This window comes from Coturnix japonica, chromosome 19 (genome assembly GCF_054131305.1).
Source record: "Coturnix japonica strain WE chromosome 19, WE-NBRP24, whole genome shotgun sequence".
Lineage (NCBI taxonomy): Eukaryota > Metazoa > Chordata > Aves > Galliformes > Phasianidae > Coturnix > Coturnix japonica.
In genome coordinates, this window is record NC_140681.1 from 9,642,777 (window position 1) to 9,661,930 (window position 19,154).

The window sequence follows — 19,154 nt, forward strand, 5'->3', positions numbered from 1 at the left end:
TTCAGTTCGACAAACCTGGCTTGCCATCTTTTCCCTTCTATGAAGCTTCGGAAGGAAAAAGGATGATTCACCTTTCTTATTATTATTACTTATCCAAGTGGGGGGCTTCTTCACGCAGGGTTGCTTATTTCCAGCATCCATCGCATCGTTTCTCCTGGCACCTGCAGCTTCTTTGATCCTTTCTCTTCCACCACCAAGGGGCTTGCTTATTTTTATTTATTTCATAGGCAAAGCCTGATTCTTGGTTTTCTTGTCAAAATCCCTCAGCCCAGCTCCTTGAGGAGCAAAGCAGTTGTACAGAAAATTAATGAGAAATTCTCATTCCATCCCTGAGGATGGGATAATTCCAGTAACACTTGGAACCAGCTCTCACCCTTTTAGGGCTTTCTTTAAGAGGACGATGCAGCTTGTTATGCTCCTTGATGCTACCAACAGCACCACCGGTGCCACCCCAGCACTGCAGTACAGCTTTGCTGTCATGGCTCTCCCATGGTTGCAGGGCTGGCGCTCAGATAGCACAAGGATCACCTGCATGCTTACGGCCTCTGCATAGGAAGTGTGAATTTTCAGCATTTCTCTACACTGTGAAAGCTTCTGGCTGGTTGTGGCTGCTGGATATGGTGCTCTCCCCTCATCCTGATTGCCACATCAGCAATGCCTGAACATCCTCGCCCTTTGCCCAGGGCTCTCCCCCTGCTCTGCTCCGCTGCATGTCGCCCTGGGAAGCATTTTGTGATACTTTGGGTCTCTTGTTAACACTATTCTTCGCTTTGGGCAGTCTTTCAACTCCATGAAAGTTACACGTTGTTTTCGTTTCTTCTCAAGTACCTCAGGTCAAAGAAAGACCGGTGTCAGTGGCTTTAAAAGCCTAATAAAGTCTTTCATCCATAGACCTGCTCGCTGGCGCAAAGTCAGGGAAAACAAACTAAGTCATCGAGTGTTGTTCAAACTGTCAGATCCTTTTCAGCACACTCTTCCTGCCAGCCTGTTTGCCAGTGTTTGGGGGCTGGGATGGGGAGACTGGGAGGAGGAGAATGAGGGGAAAAAAAAAAATCCCAATGGCAGAAAGCCCATGGAACAGCTGGCGTCTTTCCAACCACACCCCTTTCCCCCCTCCACACACACACACCCCGCCAGTTCCAGCCTGTGCTGTGGGCACGGGCTCCTGCTGAGCTGCTCTGCCACAAAACCCCTTCCCGACAACTTTACTCACAAGTGCCACCCCGCTCCCAGCTTGGCACCCCGCGTCCCCATTGCCACCTCCCAGTGCTGGACGGCTTCCAGCGCTTCCGAGCCCATTTAACCGCTCCCTTTTGTTGAGCGGTGCTAAGCCTTGATCTGATTTTATCGACTCCGCTGTGCCAAGAGGAGGAGGATGCTGAAGGGTTCAGAGGATCCTGCAATGAGCTGAAAAGCTGCAGGAGCCCTTCAGCCTTCAGGATGAGCTTTGCCCACTCGGCAGTGGCTCCAGAGGAGAGCGCGTGCTGCTCAAAGGACCACACAGGATGGCTTCCACTTGCCTTTGTGCACGCTTCTCCCTTTAGAAACTTCATTATTGGCATGTTTGGGAGCTGAAAGTCAGTGCCATGGCTGGCTGGCACTATCCTTGATGGGTAAATAGTTCTTTGTGCTGTGCCTGTTTGGTGCTGCTGTGCCAAGGAGGGGTGGGAGCAGGAGCAGGACCTCTGCTCTGAGCACTGTGCTGATCTGCCAGGGAGTTGTTCTGCACGTGGCAAACCCAGCATGGTTACACAAACTATATCCTTTTAAAATACATTTCTCTTTTCCATAAAGCGGGCAAAGCTGCCTGCATTTAGAGCTAATTCCTATTCCTTTGTACAGAGCAGCATTTGGATGCCCTCTTAAGGATGCTCTGTTTGAATGCTTGTGTATCAACATCCCTTGTTCACTTCTCCAGCCAATCTCCCAACACTCGTGGCAGAAGGGGCCAGGAAGGCAACATGGCAGCCACCCTTACAGACCTGCAACCAGCCTTTCCCCACCAAGATTACAAGCCGTGGGGAAAGGCAGTTTGGTACTCACCCCATACCCATCGTCCCATCAGTCCTGTGCTGCTGAACTGGGAAGGATGTAAGCATCTTTATAACTGCTATACATCCAGATGGATAAGAATGGTTTCTGGTCTGTGGCAGTTTGCACCAGTCAAGGCTCTGCTCTCACATACCCAGCCTCCTCCTGGGCAGTCACTGACACATCTTTAACTTTCCCACTCTGGCTCAGTCCTCTTCTGCTTTTCATTTCCCACCAAAGAAAAAAAAATAATTAAAAGAAGTAATGAAGGGGTCTACAGAGCGTGTTTGAGACAGATCCTATCCAAAAGCCTGTACAGATACAGAGATTCAGTGATATCAAAAATAGCGCAGCCTGAAACAGTGCCACAGAAAAACAAATTACACACAGACAATATCCAAGCAACTGTCTTTGGCCCAAAGCAGTCAAATATCTTTGGTATCCTGCGGCTCCACGGAGGATAACAGGCAGCTGAGTGCGAGTGCTGAAGATCACGTTAGCCCTACTGGATTATTCAGGTCATGCTAAACAACAAATTCAGCGGATTAAAAGAGCCCTCATCCCTGCTGTGCAGTTATAACAGTCTGCAAGTTACACTGAGGGCTGGGGATGCTATGGACGTTGCATGTCTTGTGCAGCACTTTATAGTCAGACAAGCTCAGCAAGGGGCATTTGCCTTCCTAAAAACTACCATTGACCCATTCCCGCTTAGGAACATTGAGAAACCAATGGGCTCACCCAGCAGCTCTGTGAAAATCTCTTTGCCAAGCCATGCAGAACTCACTTTTGTGTCTGCAGTGTATCAGCATTGTATTACCATGACAAAACCAAATTACTGCCATTGAGGATAGCCTTTGCGAGCACAACAGTCCTTCTATAGTAATATACTTGTGTGCACAAATGATGGCACAATGGAGTGGATGTGTAACTGCTAGAGGATTGCTGGGGTAGCAGCACAGTGCTTCAGCTTTCCTGGTCTTACCCAAGTCACTCTGCATGCAGGTGTGGTGCAAACTCCCACCCCCTCACAGGGAGCAGAGTTGGGGTCTGCTCTCTTCCCTTCTGCCCATGATGGGTAACTTGTAGGAATGAAATACAGCCAAGACTTTTACCTTTGTCAGAACAGGTAGAAATTAGGCAACAGGCTTCAATTGATAAACAGGCACACCTACACGCTGCCTGGGAGGGTGCAGAGCTGCTTTCCTGAGCAAACTTGGCTGAAAATGAAACCGTCCAGCCCTGAGTTAGTCAGGACAGCTAAGAAAGTCCCCAACAAATCTAAATGTTACTCTGCACGGCACAATGATGCTGGCACACATCGGGCACCATCAATGTGATCGAGGCTTTGTCACAAAAGTTTGCAGATGCCCCTTGGTCTATTTTTCAGCTGAAAGACGTCAAGTGTGAGCTCCCACAAAGGGCTCCTTGGAGGTGGGAGATGGCAAAGCTGAATATCCCTCACCAGCAGATCACTGAGCAGATGGGAAACCACAGCGAGGGGCTGCCACGAGTTTCCTGTTTCTTTAAGTGGCTGATGGATTCACACATGATGCAAGCAGACACAGCACAGCACTTGCATCTTCCTGCATCAGTGATTCTGCAAACACAGATCTCCCCACCCTTCCCTTCCCCTTTCCAAAACCCAGGCAGATTTTTGTCTGCAACTGGATACAATTGTGCTCTGCACACGAGGCCCAGCAAAACAAAACATCCCATTTTCAGCTCACAGAGCTGCAGCGGCAGAAATAAATATTATTTTGTTTGTTGGGGTTTTCCTTTCTCACTGCTGCCATTTTGTTTTCCAAAATCATTGTTCTGATGAGCAATTTAACAAACCTGTTCTTCCTGATACAAGACTTCACAGCTAGCTGCAAAGTAGCTGGGTCCTCATGAACAAATCCAGCCCCTCCAAACCAACACCCAAACCTCAGCCTCCAGAGAACTTCCTAAATCAATACATACAAGATATGCACTCAACCTCCTGCCAGGCCAGAGGGAAGGCACCAAACACAGATTGCTGAAGCACTGCTGTGGTTTGCGAGCAGTGGAAAACACCTTTGGTTTTGTCTCTGCTTGGAGCATGGCTGAATTTAGGACAAAGCAAGCCACTCCTTGCTCCCAAACCCATGTTAGCATCCATTTAAAGACACACAATATACTTACAACTTCAGAATGAAGAAAACCGTCAGCTCTTGCCTTCTGTTTTGTCTTGAGGGTTCTTTTTCTCAGTGGGGACCACTTTGCAGGGATTTTTGTAGCTAGGAAAAAAAAATAGAAGAGTAAAGAGAAATCAAAAGAAGAAATCACATCAGAACGTCATATCAGCAAGTTCTGCTTGTTTTATGGATTATTTTGACTTTTCCCAGCATCACAGCTGATCAGACTGCAAATCATTATAAATTGATCCTCGGTTTCATTGGAAAACATTCATGCTCTGATCCAAAGTCACTTGTGATGTGGTTCCTCCTCTTCCCTATATCATTCACTGTACTCAGAACTGATGGTGTTGCCCATGCTGCTCTTGGACACCCCACTGTATCTACCTGGGTGGTTTAGCACCAAACTCATGGCATGACTTCCTGCTCCCCAGTCAGACAATTGCAACAGCTCAGGACTGAAAAATGATTAATTTCCTTTAGCCCAGCTCCCAGGGCAATCACTCATAGAAACCAGGGCAAATTTCTCCAAAGCTTCTGAACTACTCCAACTAAATGTAAGCGCTCACTGGAGGAGCTGTGGAGCCCTGGCCTTCCTCACATGTATCACAGAGTCACCAACATCAGCCCAAATACATTCAAACCAAAAGAAAACACCAAGAAGAGACATCAAGCCCATGGCCAAGGGGCAGTGTGACAGTGCTCAGCATATTGGGAACATTCCCCATACAGAATGGTGGGACTGTGCTTCTCAGTGGCCACTTACAGCTCTCAGAAAGCTTAACCAAATGGAAACAGAGACTCTGTTCTGAGGCTGGAAAAAAACAAATGATCATATAGATAAATGCAGCCCGAATCACCAAACACTCCATATAATTTTGGTGCCATTTGGTATCAAGGGAATATATGGTTAGCTGCCTCCTGTGCTGCTGTACAAAGCAGCCCCAGATATCTTTATGTTTTTAGCAAGACAGCAAACCATCCTCCCATTGGCCCTAAAGACCATTCACGTGGGCACAAGGAGGGCAGAAGCACAGCACTGCTCCTCTTTCTCTTTTCTGCCCTTTGAAATAAAGCGGATCCTCCTGCATGTGCTTTTATTAAACCACGTCCCTGCACCGTGAGCTCAAAATGACACTTTTGAATAATTTAAGATAACGATAATAGAAACATTAAAAAAACTCTTGTAGAGACCAAACCCGATTCCTTTCACAGCTTCTGAATTAGTTTTTTTTTTGCTTGTAGCCACTTCTGCTCTATCTTAAGAGCAGAAAAAAGCACGAGAGTAGGGAGAATTAGGAAATTACTAATGCTTCTTTTCCTTCTTCTTCTTCTTTTTTAAAGCACCTATTGCTTAATCTCCTGTGGTTCTGTTCCTGGATTCCTGCACAGCTTTCATCTTCCCTCCAAGCATTCCGCAGGGCACTGGCAGCTGCAGCCCAATGGGTAAGGCTGTGCCTGGGCCTCAACCTGCAGCTGTTGGGCTCTGTTGTGCTGGGGATGAGCCCAACTGATGATGATGACTGATGAGCCCATTGGCTCTTCTTCAACACCTGGAACATCCAGGCAGGGGATAGTGGAGATGATTCCACCAGGGAGTGTGGCCACGTATACCACTATGGGACCACATCTCTGAGCAGCAATGGATGGGGTTGTTCAGCCCCAAGCACCAACGGATGGGGCAGCTCATTTCCAGAATGAAAACTCCACTCAGTGTGAACGATGAATCCCTATAGCTGCTTCACGCTGTGGCTTTGGGGGGGATTGTAGTGCCAAGTGCCATTTCTCCTCCCTTCAGATGAGTTCAAAGATTAACTGCACAACCAGAAGGCTGCTGAATGATGCTGGGTTTTTCCCCCATAAATGCAAAGCCCATACCCCCAAAGCCCATCTCGAGGCGAGGAGGAGGAGGAGACCCCGCAGCCCCCTCCCACGGCGCGGGCACACAATGGGAGCCACGCACGCTGCCCGCCCATCCAATCTCTCGGCCATCCATCCATCCATCCATCCCGCACGCCCCACAAAGGCACGTTGCCGCTTCTAAGCCTATGGATTACTGGCTCAGGCCCTTACAAAACCCCTCTGTTACCACGACAACGGGCCAGGGGTTGCTATGGCATCCCGGAGGCAGCCGTGGGCCAATCCCCGCAGCCCCGATGCGGTGCGGGCGGACGGCGGCTGCTGAGCCATGCACGGGGCTGGGCGAGCGCCTGCTGAACGCGGCCAACATGGCCCCCGTGATTAGGACCAGCACGCTAATGAATATTCATTGGGCTGATTAAAGCAAAGTCAATTAACTACTTGACTGCTTGATTTTGTGCTGGATTTTTTTTTACTCTTCTCTTTTAACCGTTTTGCCACTGGGGATGCTCTCGTCCTCCCCCCCCCCCCCCCCCCCCCCTTCATCTCCCTCTTTCCTCCTCTGTATTTTCTTACCCTGGCAATTAGAGTTTCCATTTATTTATTTATTTTCAACACCGTGCTTTTCACTGACAGCATCCTGTCCTATTCCAATCGTACGGCTTCATTTACCCCACCACTAAATCGCATCCCTTCGTGGCCACCATTTCCCACTGAACCACTGGTGAGGGTCACCACTGAGTTGGTAAACCCCATATGTGATACAACCCCAACCCCACAGCTCAGCAGTAACACTGATTCCTTGCTTTGTAGTGGGATTCCCCCCCCCCCATCAGCACAGCCTTTGTTTTATAACACTTCATTGCTGCGAGCCTGCCCAGGATTGGGAAATCAGTTTTATCCTGGTTTGGGAGCTCAGGATTCCATCAGATGGACAGCTTAGATCTGATGTTCTTGGCAACCTACGGGGATGCTAAAATAAAACAACAATTCATTAAAATGGTTTTCCATTTCCGAGAGATGTCTCTCTCCTATTGCAGCAGTGATGTAATAAGGCTGCAAAGAGGGTTGCATATTTTATAAAGATCATTTCCTTTTTTTTTTTCAGGATGTGCCTGCAAACTAAAGCATGTGATGAAATGAAAAATAAATGACAAAAATTGTTGGCCAAAAAAAAATAATCAGCATTTGTGAGTTCAGCCTTTACAACCTAACCAGGGAAAATACATTCGTTTCCATCATGTTCTCTGCCTTGTTTCGAAAATTCTCTCTCAGGTTCTTGTATTATGTATAGAGAACTCTTTCAGAGCAAGATGCATTTACATGATCGCTGGAATCTCCTGGAGGGGACTCATTAGTGCTTGTGAGCAATGCCCTGATAGATAGTACCATGCGAAAGCTGAGCACAATCACCCAGCGCTGGGGCTTGTATCTTTGTCAGCAGCTGAAATACAAAGATGCAGGAGCAGGCAGAGCCAGCAGCAGAGGAAGAACAGCACTGGCTCCACTGCTGGGTGTTCAGTATTCTGTGCAATTCTGCTATTGCAAGCAAATTTGTATCGCTAGTCATTGAATCATAGACTCATATACATAGAATAGTGCTGACCTCTTTTAAGAAAAAAGCAGCTGCCGGAGGCTGCTAGCCCAGATAGGTGCTGTTTAAACTGGGGAGAGAAGAAGGGATTTCAACCAAAAATATTACAGCACGGAAATGGAATGAAGTGAGACACAGCAGAACAGAACGGGCAAGTTTGCACCGCGTTGAATTACATGGTACAAAATAAAGAACCAAATCTTGTTACATAAGCTCAGCAGACATAAGGCTTTTTCTGTTCTTCGGCGAGCTGGTGCACATATTTATGTGCCTTTATGCTTCTAAAAGCAGAATGTTGCTTTTCTAGCACGCCAATAACAAGAGGAAAGCTGGGAGCTACCGTGCTTCCCTATGGAAGCAATGCAGTGGGAGCACCACCAGCAACCTTTCCCTAACACCATTACCCAACGTGCAATCTCCTTGCTCGCAACCAAAGATTTAGCAGCAGTTCAGGCTCCGCTCATCACTCGGGTTCCCCTCATGGTAGCAGGGTGGTGGAAGGAGGAAATCACAGTGGCAATTTGATGCGTGAGCTGCCAGTGTGCTGAGATGCTTCACAGTTCTGCCATCCAAACCAGTAATCTGCATAGCAACACCGAGCCCTGCAGGCTCACGTGTTTACCTAAACCTGAAGAAAGCCACAACAAATAATCACCTATTTACAAATTAAAAGAGGGACAAAAGAGCTGGAAGGGGAACGTGCTACGCCACCACATTCCATCAAAACAAAATGTATCCTGAGTTGCAAAATAAGACAGGTTCATGTATGTGCTCTGGAAATGTCTCCACAGTTTAACTCAGGGCAACACGCAAAGACAGAGGTGTACACACAAAGAGAAGGAAAATGATTTAAAGAAAGAAATTAGTTGGATGCAGATGATATCTGGGTCATAAATGAAATGGAGTCAGCAGCGATGTTGAGGTCTGCCTGGATTGTAGGAGGAAGGATGGATGGTGGCAGAGGGCTGCAGTGCCCCTATTTCTGGTCAGGCCACGTTACACGATGTGCAGCTCAGCATCACCAGGCAGCAGCAAATTCATATAGAAGGGCCATGCCCAGCTCCTGCCTGCTGTTCTCCACATCTCCCTTCCTTGAGAATCTAATTCTGCTCAAAGGAAGATGATAAAAATGATTTAATTCCAGGTAAAATTTGCATCTCTGAGCTGGGGAAAACATTGGGTTGTAGGCATAACTACAGTGTTACTGTGCTGACATTGTGAATGGCACTGAAAGACATGCCATGTGCGCGCATGCACACATGCAGCTAAGGGCTAATAAATGGCATGTTCCTCAGTCCTGAGAGATGAGGAAAATTCTGTCAACTATTTCAAAATATCAGGAAAATGCAAACGCCAACCCTACATCTGCACAATGGAAAATAACCACACACAACCCCTGGCGGAAGCAGAACACTCAGGGTTAAATCTCTGCATTCCCATCTGATGCTCTCAGCTCTCATCACATCCCTGTGAATTTTTATCCCTGCACTCGGGGTGAATTGAGGTTGATGCTGTCAATACGGAGTTTGGAGCCCTGTTTTGATGTTTTGTTTCCTTCCAAACTTTTGTCTCCTTGCTCTTTGCAGCAAAGCCCCAGCAGCTCCGAAGGAGCGCGATGCATTTGAGGTTAAGCCGTGATGTGTCTGGGATTAAATCAAACACGTCCACAGACCTCGCAGTGCTAACCAACCAGAGGAGTTATCTAATGCACGATACATGTGATTGCTTGAATAACGTTACAGCATGCACAGCCCCTCTGCGCACACACACACATGGTATTTCTAATGGGATCTTTTTCCCTTCTCTCTCTCTCCCCCGCTCTTGCAATCTGTCACTCTCCAATCTGCCCACTCTGCTCTGTTTTCCCATCCAACGTTCCCCTTTAACACCTCCCATTCTCAGCAGCCTCGGACGGGCTCCCTGCAGCCCTCCCTCTGCCATGGGGAACACAGTGACAGCAGCTGAATTTCCAGCTCATGGGCAGTGAAAGCAGCTAGCAGGGGGTTAAAAAAAAATGGGGGGGGGGGGGGTGAAAATAAAAGGAAGAATAAAAGGGAAAAATAAGGGAAGGGGGGGGAAGGGGGTGAGAGGAAGAATAAAAGGAAAAAATGGAAAACAAGAAAAAAAGGGGGAAAAGGGGAAAAATAAAGAGAAAATAAGGGGAAAAAAAAAAAAAAGGAGAAAAAAGGAAAAAAACTCCAGAAATTTTTCTCCCTAGAACTAGGGCATTTTTCCCCTATAACTAACACTTAAATTTCATGGTACATAACCAGCTCTGCTAATAATTCAGTGCCTAAAATCAGTTTTTCGTTGTGACGGATTACATTATTAATACCCAAATCTTTGTGATTTTTGATCAGAAACTTTTTAAGCAAGTCAGCTCTCACTATTTATGGTGGGTGAGAAGCAGCACAGGGAGAAGCACTGCTTGGCCAGAGCTCCCCAGCAGGCTGGGAGCAACGCCTGACATAAATGAGGTCTCTCGAGCCCTGGGCTGGTGCTCTGCCCATTAGTCTCTAACGAAGAAACAAATACAGAGAGGCCAGAGAACACGTAAATTGAAGCAATGCTTCCTTGTTCCTTGTCATCCGCAGAATAATTGCGAGATGCAGATGTACCCAGAGATGCCTGAGGGTTTGGAGGTCCCAGGAATATTATTTCCTCAAGAGTGCCCTGGTGCTCTACCTGGAACAGCCCTGCAGATGAGGTGTTAGAACAGCAATACAATAAAGCACCAGATTCACATATGAAAGTACAGAAGGAGTTCCTGTTACAGACTGAAGAAACACTGCCCTACCCAGCACAGCTTCCAGTTTTATTTCAGCAGCAGCAAGAAGAATAGAAATACTTGGGAAGGAATTAAAGATGCAGAAGACCAAACCTCTTCACCTAATTTCTATTCTAATGCATGTGAACTTCGTTATTTTTTCTTAAAAATGATTGATAAAAAGGAGTTTGTACGAGTGAAGGCACAACATTTGGCCGTGTTTGTCCTGCAATATTTAAAGAACAGATTACTTAAGAGACTTTGTCATCTAAAGTGGCCTGGAGTGAGCTGTACTTTATCCATTGCAGTGAGAAAATCTTTGATGTAATCATGTAAGGGAGAAACTCTTTTTCAGCACCCACACTCAAATCCTCCTCTCCCACAAATTTATTTTAAAATAACCCAGCTTTTGACTTGCTATGTCTTAACTAAGCCTGGTTAAACTAAGTTTAACTAAAGCTCACTGTGGTATCTGTGCTCTTCCAGCACACTCTACCTCACCAAAACACACACAGCATGTACGTGGCAACTGACATCATGCTCACAAATCTTGCTGAAATATCTCAGATTCAAAATACATCGCATCTCTTCTTGTTTGCTGTGTTAGTGAGAACTTAAGCCCTCGGCAGCTCAAAGAACTGGTTTGAAAATAAGGTGTTAGAAAATTACTGTGTCGACCTTCCAGTAAAACATCTGCATTGTCCACAGGACACGTCAAAGCTTTCTTCACGAGCTGGTGTCTGTATGACAAAAGCTGGGGCACAGGTTTATTCACAGGACAGGAGATGGGACCTTCAAAGAGAAGGACAACATATTATGAGGCTCCTTCCTGAAGAACACCATTCCATCAACTTGGGGAGAAAATGGAATATTTAGGCAGCAAATTTATTTTCTTCAATTAATCTTCATCATGAAGTTTGAGCATTAAAACATTTTGATGCACGTTATTCAGATATAGCTTTGTAATCGACTGCACGTATTTATGAAAGGCCACAGACAGCTTCCTGGGCATGCAAAATTTCTGGCAATGCAGCAATTCAGATTTCCTAGCAGTAGCAGTGCTGCTGACTGTGAGAAACCTGAGCAACCACATCACCTGGGGACATTTCATGTTCAGAACTTTGAGGATCAAGCCTACTGCAAAGATGTCTATGCTTCTTTACCAACAGGATGGCCTCTTTGCCTTGGGCAAGTACATCTTTATAGAAGGAATCCAGGAAGAAATCAGCCGTGATAAAGGCGTGAAATGTCACGGCACTTTTTAAAAGGGCTCCAAAGCAGAACCTGAGGAACTACAGACTTGTAAATGTGACCGTTGTAAGCTAGTAAAAACTATTTGCAATTATGTATACATACACAGATTGGTAGATTCAGGAGGTGTGACCAATTCCTCCAGCACAAAGGTGCCGATATGACAGTACTTGGATCTCTGAAAACCTTCTGGCCATTTCCCTCTCTGCAGTCTCTTAAAGAAATCGAACTATTGTGGCATATGAGGGAATATCCTCTTCCAAATAAATGCTTGCAGCATGGGAAGGCAAAGTCAGGGAGAAAAAGTTTCTAGAAGGAGTGAAATTGCTGGTAGGTTGTCCCATGTATCCTGGTGCTCGTCTTGCTTAAAGCACTTGGAAAAGGTCAGGAACAGCAAGGTGACAAATTCTGTAGCTGATGAGAAGTTATTTGAGATCCAGCTCTCCTAAAAGATATAAAATAATAACACCAGGAAAAAAACACAACCCACCAATATACTGTATGTAATCCTGTAATATGTCGCTATATCTGTCAGCCAAGTGCTGGGCTATATGGACCCCCACCACAGCTGTTGGGTCATCCTGCTGTTCTGCATGCGCCAGTTGGTTGTTTCAGACCTTCTGCACCAACACAGATGTCTACGTTACCTCTGACAACCAAGCTCTTCACTTCTAATCTGCTGCAGATGCAAGAACTGAAGGTTTTCCTGGTTGTCCTGCACGTGTCATGCTCTTGCACATCTCTGTTCTTGTGATCGATGTCTGCACTCCAAAATGATGACACATCGTTCAGCGGAGTCAATTTTGTCTTACAAATCTATACAAGTTCTGCTCACACCAGTCGGGCACTGGGAGCAGCCTGCCTGCAGGTGACAGAGTGCAGCCCTGGGGCTGTCTGGAAGTGCCTGCCCTGGAGATCTGAGCAGAGGGCTCTGATTTCCCTAAGTCAGGCAAAGAATAGAATTTTTTCTTCATTAGACAAGAGGTACTGGAAAGATGGGAAAGCATAGAAAGGGGAACTTTCTGAAATGAACTTGAAAGCAGTTCCTGCATGATTGGATTCGGTTGTGAGTGAAGTATCTATCACATTCTAATACAAACACAACTGAAAATCAGGTTAGGGAGAGGCTAGCCCTCGACTTTAAATAAGGACTTGATCTTATTTTCAGTTGTGACCATTAGAAAGAAGACAGTTTTAAAAGTGAGAAGTCTTCCTGTCCTGACACAGTGTGCAAGAGGCTGTGAGCTGTGTCTGTGCCATCGCAGCCTGCAGCATCTGTCTGTGGACTGTCCACAAGGAGAGCTCAGCATCAAAGCACCCCAAACCAAAGCCAGGCACACTTCCAGAAGCAGAGCAGCAGCTCTGAGCCTAGCAGCCACCCTATGCCTTCCTCCATGCCCATCTGACTCCAGCATCTGCCTGAAAAGCACCTTGTGCTGCTTGGTGCTTGCAGAGCCCAAAGACCTTCCAACAAGTGTCACCGTGAGGAAAGCGTACACCTCGAACCCAGTGCAAACTCACCACGTCCCCAGCAAAGCCACCAGTGTGCACGTCACCTCTCCAGGAGCTTGTTTGTATTCTTGGGAGAATGTTGAAAAATATCTCTGACCCCCAAACATTTACCTTTTGATTGGAGGTTTCCAATGTTGCTGTAGTGTATTAAAGCTGAGATGCTCATAAAAAAACCCTTTGTGTCAACATAGTAAATGACTCTAATTAGGCTGGTGGTGCAATGAAAATGCTTAATTCATTCTGATGAGGCAGAAGGAAGAGCTAAAATGTTTATAGACAATGGGTGAACAGGGAGATATAATGCTGAGTGCCAGCTTTAAATGCAAATTACCGCAGAAATCTTTCCCTCTCCACCATCCCATTCCTCCCCCTTTCTCTCTCTCTGTCGCCAGCACCACACTGTAATCTCCTAGTGCAGTAATTAGAAGTGAAAGGAGCCACATAGAGGGGCCTCTAAAGGCAACACTAAAGAGAATTACAGGAAAAAAAAAAAAATACCTCCCTTTAATAGAAGATGGTACCATTTTCCAGAGTGAACCACCAGCACAGCACTTAGCATGGTGGCAGGATCAGAGAAGTGACAATTTGGAGGGGTATTACTGAAATGGTATGGAAATGTGGTGCGCTGCCCCCCCAGTCGCGCCCAGCTGCATCTGCAGGGGATGCTTGGAGCTATAGGGCCATGCTGCCCACAGCAAGCACATGGCTGGGAGGAGGTAGCTCTCATAGTGGTGCTTCTCTGCACCACAAGTGCAGAGCACATGGACTGCATGCATGAACACGGCAGCCTGGAAGCTGCTGAGAGAGCAGAAGTGTAAATCCCATAAAGGTCATCCCAAGGAATGGCTCCCACCATACATGCATGATCCCAGCAGCATCTCTTGAGAGCAGTTTTTTTACATCTGGTGAGAAAAAGAGAAGAGAATGAAAGAGAACAAAAAGGGATGGCAAGCAGATAGCCAGTGCTGGGGTTGAACAAAGGGTATGACCTTTCCTCTTTGACTAGGCTCATCTGAAGCCTCTAGAACAGCTTCTTCTTTGGAACTGAAATGTTCCTGTTACCAACTGGGTTGTCTTGTGTGCTAGTAATCCCACTGTCAGCATGGACACAACACACAGCAGCACCCAGATGTGCCTTGGACTCAGCTGGGGCTTGAGTTAAAACTGAAATTAAATCCCCCAGTCCCTACACACAGGCACAGAAATCATCCCAGTGCAACAGAAGGTCAGCACAGGAAACTGGAAAGTCCATCAGCCCTATGGGCCAAGCAAACTCTTAGACATAAGAGGCTGAATTTACATTCTGCATTGAAATCTGCTTAATATTTGCTCTCCTCCTTGCAGCTATAGCTCAGTCCAGCCTAAGAAGAAGGAGGTGGTGAGCATACCCTGCACAGCAATGGGATGAGGCTGCCCTGGAGTTCAGCTGCAGCTGGCTGGGCATGGGAAGGGGCAGGTACCAGAAGTATTTCTGTGGAAATGGTGAATCTTTTATAGAATCATGTAGCCCATAAGAAAACACCAACAATCAGTTTCAAACATTCCATTTTACCCCTTCAACATGTTTACCCTAATTCCATTTACTGTAAGATACATATTGCCCAACACTCATTTTGTCCCAGCAGCTTAAATTACAGGAAAAGTCCATAGAGCACCTCATCCTCATGACCTGGCTTCATGAGTCCAATATAGAGCTGCACTTGGGAGAAGGTTAAGTGTGCCCCAGTGCCTGGCTCAGCTCATCCCTAGGAGATGCAGCCTGTGAGCCTGGGGGCGGTGATGCCAGCTGCCCCCTGGGATGCTCTGGGCACAGCAAGCGGTGCCAACACATCCCTCTGCCCAGCCGTGAGCTGCAGCATCCCAGTGGCTCCCGCTCCCTCTGTGTTTGCTCAGTGAGACAGAAGCAATACCAGTTTGCAGCACAATAAACCATGTAAAGGAAGCATCAATTAACTAGAATACATGGATATAGTATTTAATTAACTGATAGGCTCACAGTTACCGTATGATGTCATGGAAACCTCAAACCACCCGGGTGCTGCCTTGCTCAAGCCAACTGGGAATTGGAGCCATTGCAAATCCCACGTAAAGTTTGAATCTTTACATTTTTAATTAATATATATATATAAGAAAAGGAAGGAAATTCTGACTATCTTAAGTATCTTTTAATCGACATAAATGTGCTCACATCTTTGGTTCTGCAGGACACCTCCTGTGATGACTTCTGCAGCATGGAGGCCATTACTCCCCATCCAAGGCCACCATCATTTACCATGGCTTTGTGTTAGGGACGATGAGGAATGAGCCCACCGGGCTCTAAGAGGAAAGAAAAAGAGAGCAAAATGCTGTCCTTGAAAGCTCATCCAGAATAATAGAAACCCAGTGAACTCACATTGCCTTTGGTATGAAGATCCCAAAGCATTTTAAGAAACAGAGCCACAAATATTTAAGGCTGATTTCCTGTCTCCTAAAGGGTGTTACATGCTGACTGAAGTTGCACCTTCCTGCTTGGCACCTTTCATAATGGTGTAGCCTAGTGTGACCTCTGAATAATGTCACCTCACCAATTTAGAGAGCACCCACCAGTTTACCCCATCCGCAATTTGGGAAACTGATGTGGGGAGATGGAGCCATTGATTGGTCCAGTAGTAAATCAGAGCAGCTTGCCAGCACTGGAGTGGGGCTGAGGACACCCAGCACTGGGGCTGCAGGATGTGCAGGGAGTCCCTGCAGCACAGCTCACCCGGACCTGCTGGGACCCCTCTGTCTCCTTAATGAGCCCCTCTATAATTAAAGGCCTCATTTGTCATATGGCCACAGAAGGTTTTAAAGTTGAACCTTTGTAGCCCATAAGTAAATGTATAATAACCAGCCTCAAACACTCCAATAGGAGTAATTTTACCCCACTAACTATAAGCATTAATACTTTAATTCAATTTCTTGTAAGATATTTGTTGTCCAATGCTCATTTTGTCCCAGCAGCTTAAATTACAAGAAAAGTCCTGTATTCAAAACCATTAGGCTGAGACTTATTCCTTTAGTGCTTTGGCAGTAGAACATTACACTTAAATACAACGAGACAGGTAAGTGCCATATTATTTTCTGTGAATGAAGGTGTGCGTTAGTTGTAAGTATCCATTGTCTCTGTTTATGTGCAAATGAGTTTATGGATTGTTCTTGACAGAGCTCCAGTGCCCTCCCTTAAGGGCATTGCTGATATATTGCCTTGGAAAGAGAATCACAATTTATTCATTCAAACACAGAGCTAAAAGATAGATGTTCACTAGAATATTTTGAAATATTACGTTATATATAAAATGAAATAGGGGGAAGCTAAATTACACAGCTATAATTACTTAGAGTTCAGGTGGCATCATAAATAATCTATTCACAACTCGCTTAGTGTTTATTATGTCACCAGAGCAATATAATTAACATGGTATAGATGGGAGCTACATGAGGCAGATGCGTAATACACACAGATCAAACACTGCGGCGTAAGTACAACAACACACAAACACAGGCAATGTCATTCATGGAAATTCATATGAAAGTGGGAAAGAAGAAAGCAGCACACTGATGATGCTGGGTCCTAGCCCTATTAACAGTTGCCACAACTACCTCTTTGGAACAGCCAGAGTTAAACTCATAGGCGTGCTTCAGTGTTTGTGTTGCAGAGGCGCAATTAATTTTGCATTGACTGACTTCATGTTATTTATAACATGGAAAAAACCCAGAATATAACACTAAGATGAAAAAAAAAATAATAATGAAAGGGCTCAATATTGCAGTTGAATCTGTGAGCAAATATCGCCTATTTTAGCTAGAAATCACAGGATTTCTCCACTCTAAGCAGTACCGTTTCCATAATCTCTACTCATACAGTGAGAGGCACACACCTTTGCACAGGAGGAAAGTTTTAGATGCATGCCAAGGTGCCTTTGGCAGCTCAAAGAAGGGATGAGATAACCAAGCGGCAAGCTTTCCATTAAAGGAATAGAAAGGTCAGAAGAATAGATTTTTGAGAAGGTTTGCTTGGGATATGAGAGTGCAAGGACTGGAAAATCACTTGCTTCTTCAAGTCCAAGGTGTCCAACAGTTTTAGCTGCTTGAATCACAAGAATATTTATAGGGTCTTTGAAAAGTGATTTGATTGGTGTTACTCCAATCCTGAATCACTCCTTTCCATAACATTTTCTGGTTGCCATTTCCTGATATATTATTTTTTTCTAATTTGGGTTCTGTAGCTGGGAAAGCTAAAGGAAGAAATATGAGGTGTGAAACTCCCACCATTCCCCCCAAATCAGAGGTGAGAATGTGGGTCAGAAATCAGATTTCCCCCACACCCCCTTCCACATTCCTTCCATTTTTTACTGCTGCAATAGCTATTTGCAGACAGTTTGCTTTATGCTTCCTCACTGAAAGGAGACCCAATGCAACACGTCAGCAGAGGAGCTCTGTGTTTTCTTTTTCTTGGTTAAATACCAAGTTTGCTGTAAAAGCAGGATGACTTCTCCCACAGCCTTAAGCTCCCAGGGGCTGTCAGAAGCCCCACTCCAGGCTCACCATCCCCTCCAAAGAGCCAGCAAAGAAAATCCCAAAGGATGCATCCTTCCATGGGCTGCAGCTCAGCCTTCAGCAATTCCAGCTGGGATGCGAATGCACCGTTTATATGGAAAACAGGATGATGGCTGGGCAAAGCATGAAAGTCCAGACACTGACCCAGTCAGAATATCCTTTCCCCAACTGTGGGGGCATACAACACCCTTAAGCCTTTGGCACAATGCTGAGATTGCTCCTTGCCACGAGGATTCAAGAAACGGACACACAGCAGAAGCAAGAGCACTCTTTCATTAAACAACATCTGCCCTTCTTCTGAATATATTGCTTCATGCCAAGTGGTGTGGATGATTTTCTTTTTTAAGTAAAGAATATTTAATGTCATCTAAAAAGAAAAATGGCCCCTTAAATTATCTGTGGCATGCCCTCTGTGCTGCGGAGGAACAAAGCTCACTCTTCCAATGTGCCACACTGGAGTTCGGGAGCAGCAGTGACAGTCAGGAAAGAATTTATGGTCCCAGGGGAGAGATCTGTCAGGGTCCTGCAGAAAGAGATAAAATATTCCAGGGTCATGGGTTTTTTTTGTTGTTCTTTTTTTTCTTTTTTTTTTTCCATGGGGTAGCAGAGATGAAAGATGCAAATCCATTTCTCATGGGCCAGGACCCCACCAGCACACCTTCTACCCACAGAAGACACTTGGGTTCGCGGAAGGAAAGAAGTAATCAGGTTTCGTTTCCATGATGCTCTTCTCTCTAGCCCTAAGAAGTTTCACAGATCAACAAGAGCTTTTCAAAGGTTAAAAGGGTTGTGGGGGAAAAAAGCAGCACACTGGGGTCTGTATGATTTTTTAGAGCGTGAATCCTTTGAGGCACATTCACTATGAACACGATCCATGTGCACTTGCAGACCATGCTCCAGCTGGGTGCCACCACGCACACTGCTCAGCTTCATGTCTACAAACACCTCTTGCTGGCTGCTTCTGTGGGGCCAGCGCTGGTCTCAGATGGAAAGGGTCAGAGTTATTTCTTCAGGACCTGCTTCCAAGGACCAATGCCACACATCTGTACCAGTGAAAGGTTTTTAGTGATGGAGCAGAACAACACATCATTGAACAGCAGCAACCATCATTTTAGGTCTTTCTCCTCCAGTAGCATAATCCCTTCAGGCTTGCAGAACATGGAGGTGGAGGTGAGCATCCTGGTCTCCAAATATTGACAACATAGGTCAAAGTGAAAAAACTGTTACAGGACCCAGCATCGTCTGAGCACTTCACAGTGGTGACCTGGTGTTCCATCAGTGTTAAAAACAAGGGCTAACAATGGAGCTGGTGTTTATGCACAGCTCATGAAGCCTTTGTAACCCTATGGAGGTACACCAGCTTCCATGGCACAACAGATCCAGATCTCCCAATCTACTCATTTAG

At 45.8% G+C, this 19,154-nt stretch overlaps 1 long non-coding RNA gene across 1 annotated transcript in view; it reads right to left on the minus strand.

The window, feature by feature from the left end:
* Positions 1–19,154, minus strand: part of LOC146757848 (uncharacterized) — a 122,711-nt gene that overhangs the window by 77,739 nt on the left and 25,818 nt on the right. Inside the window, exon 2 of the long non-coding RNA XR_014935987.1 lies at positions 4,195–4,289. This is a non-coding gene — a long non-coding RNA (uncharacterized LOC146757848). The remainder of the gene's footprint in view (positions 1–4,194; positions 4,290–19,154) is intronic.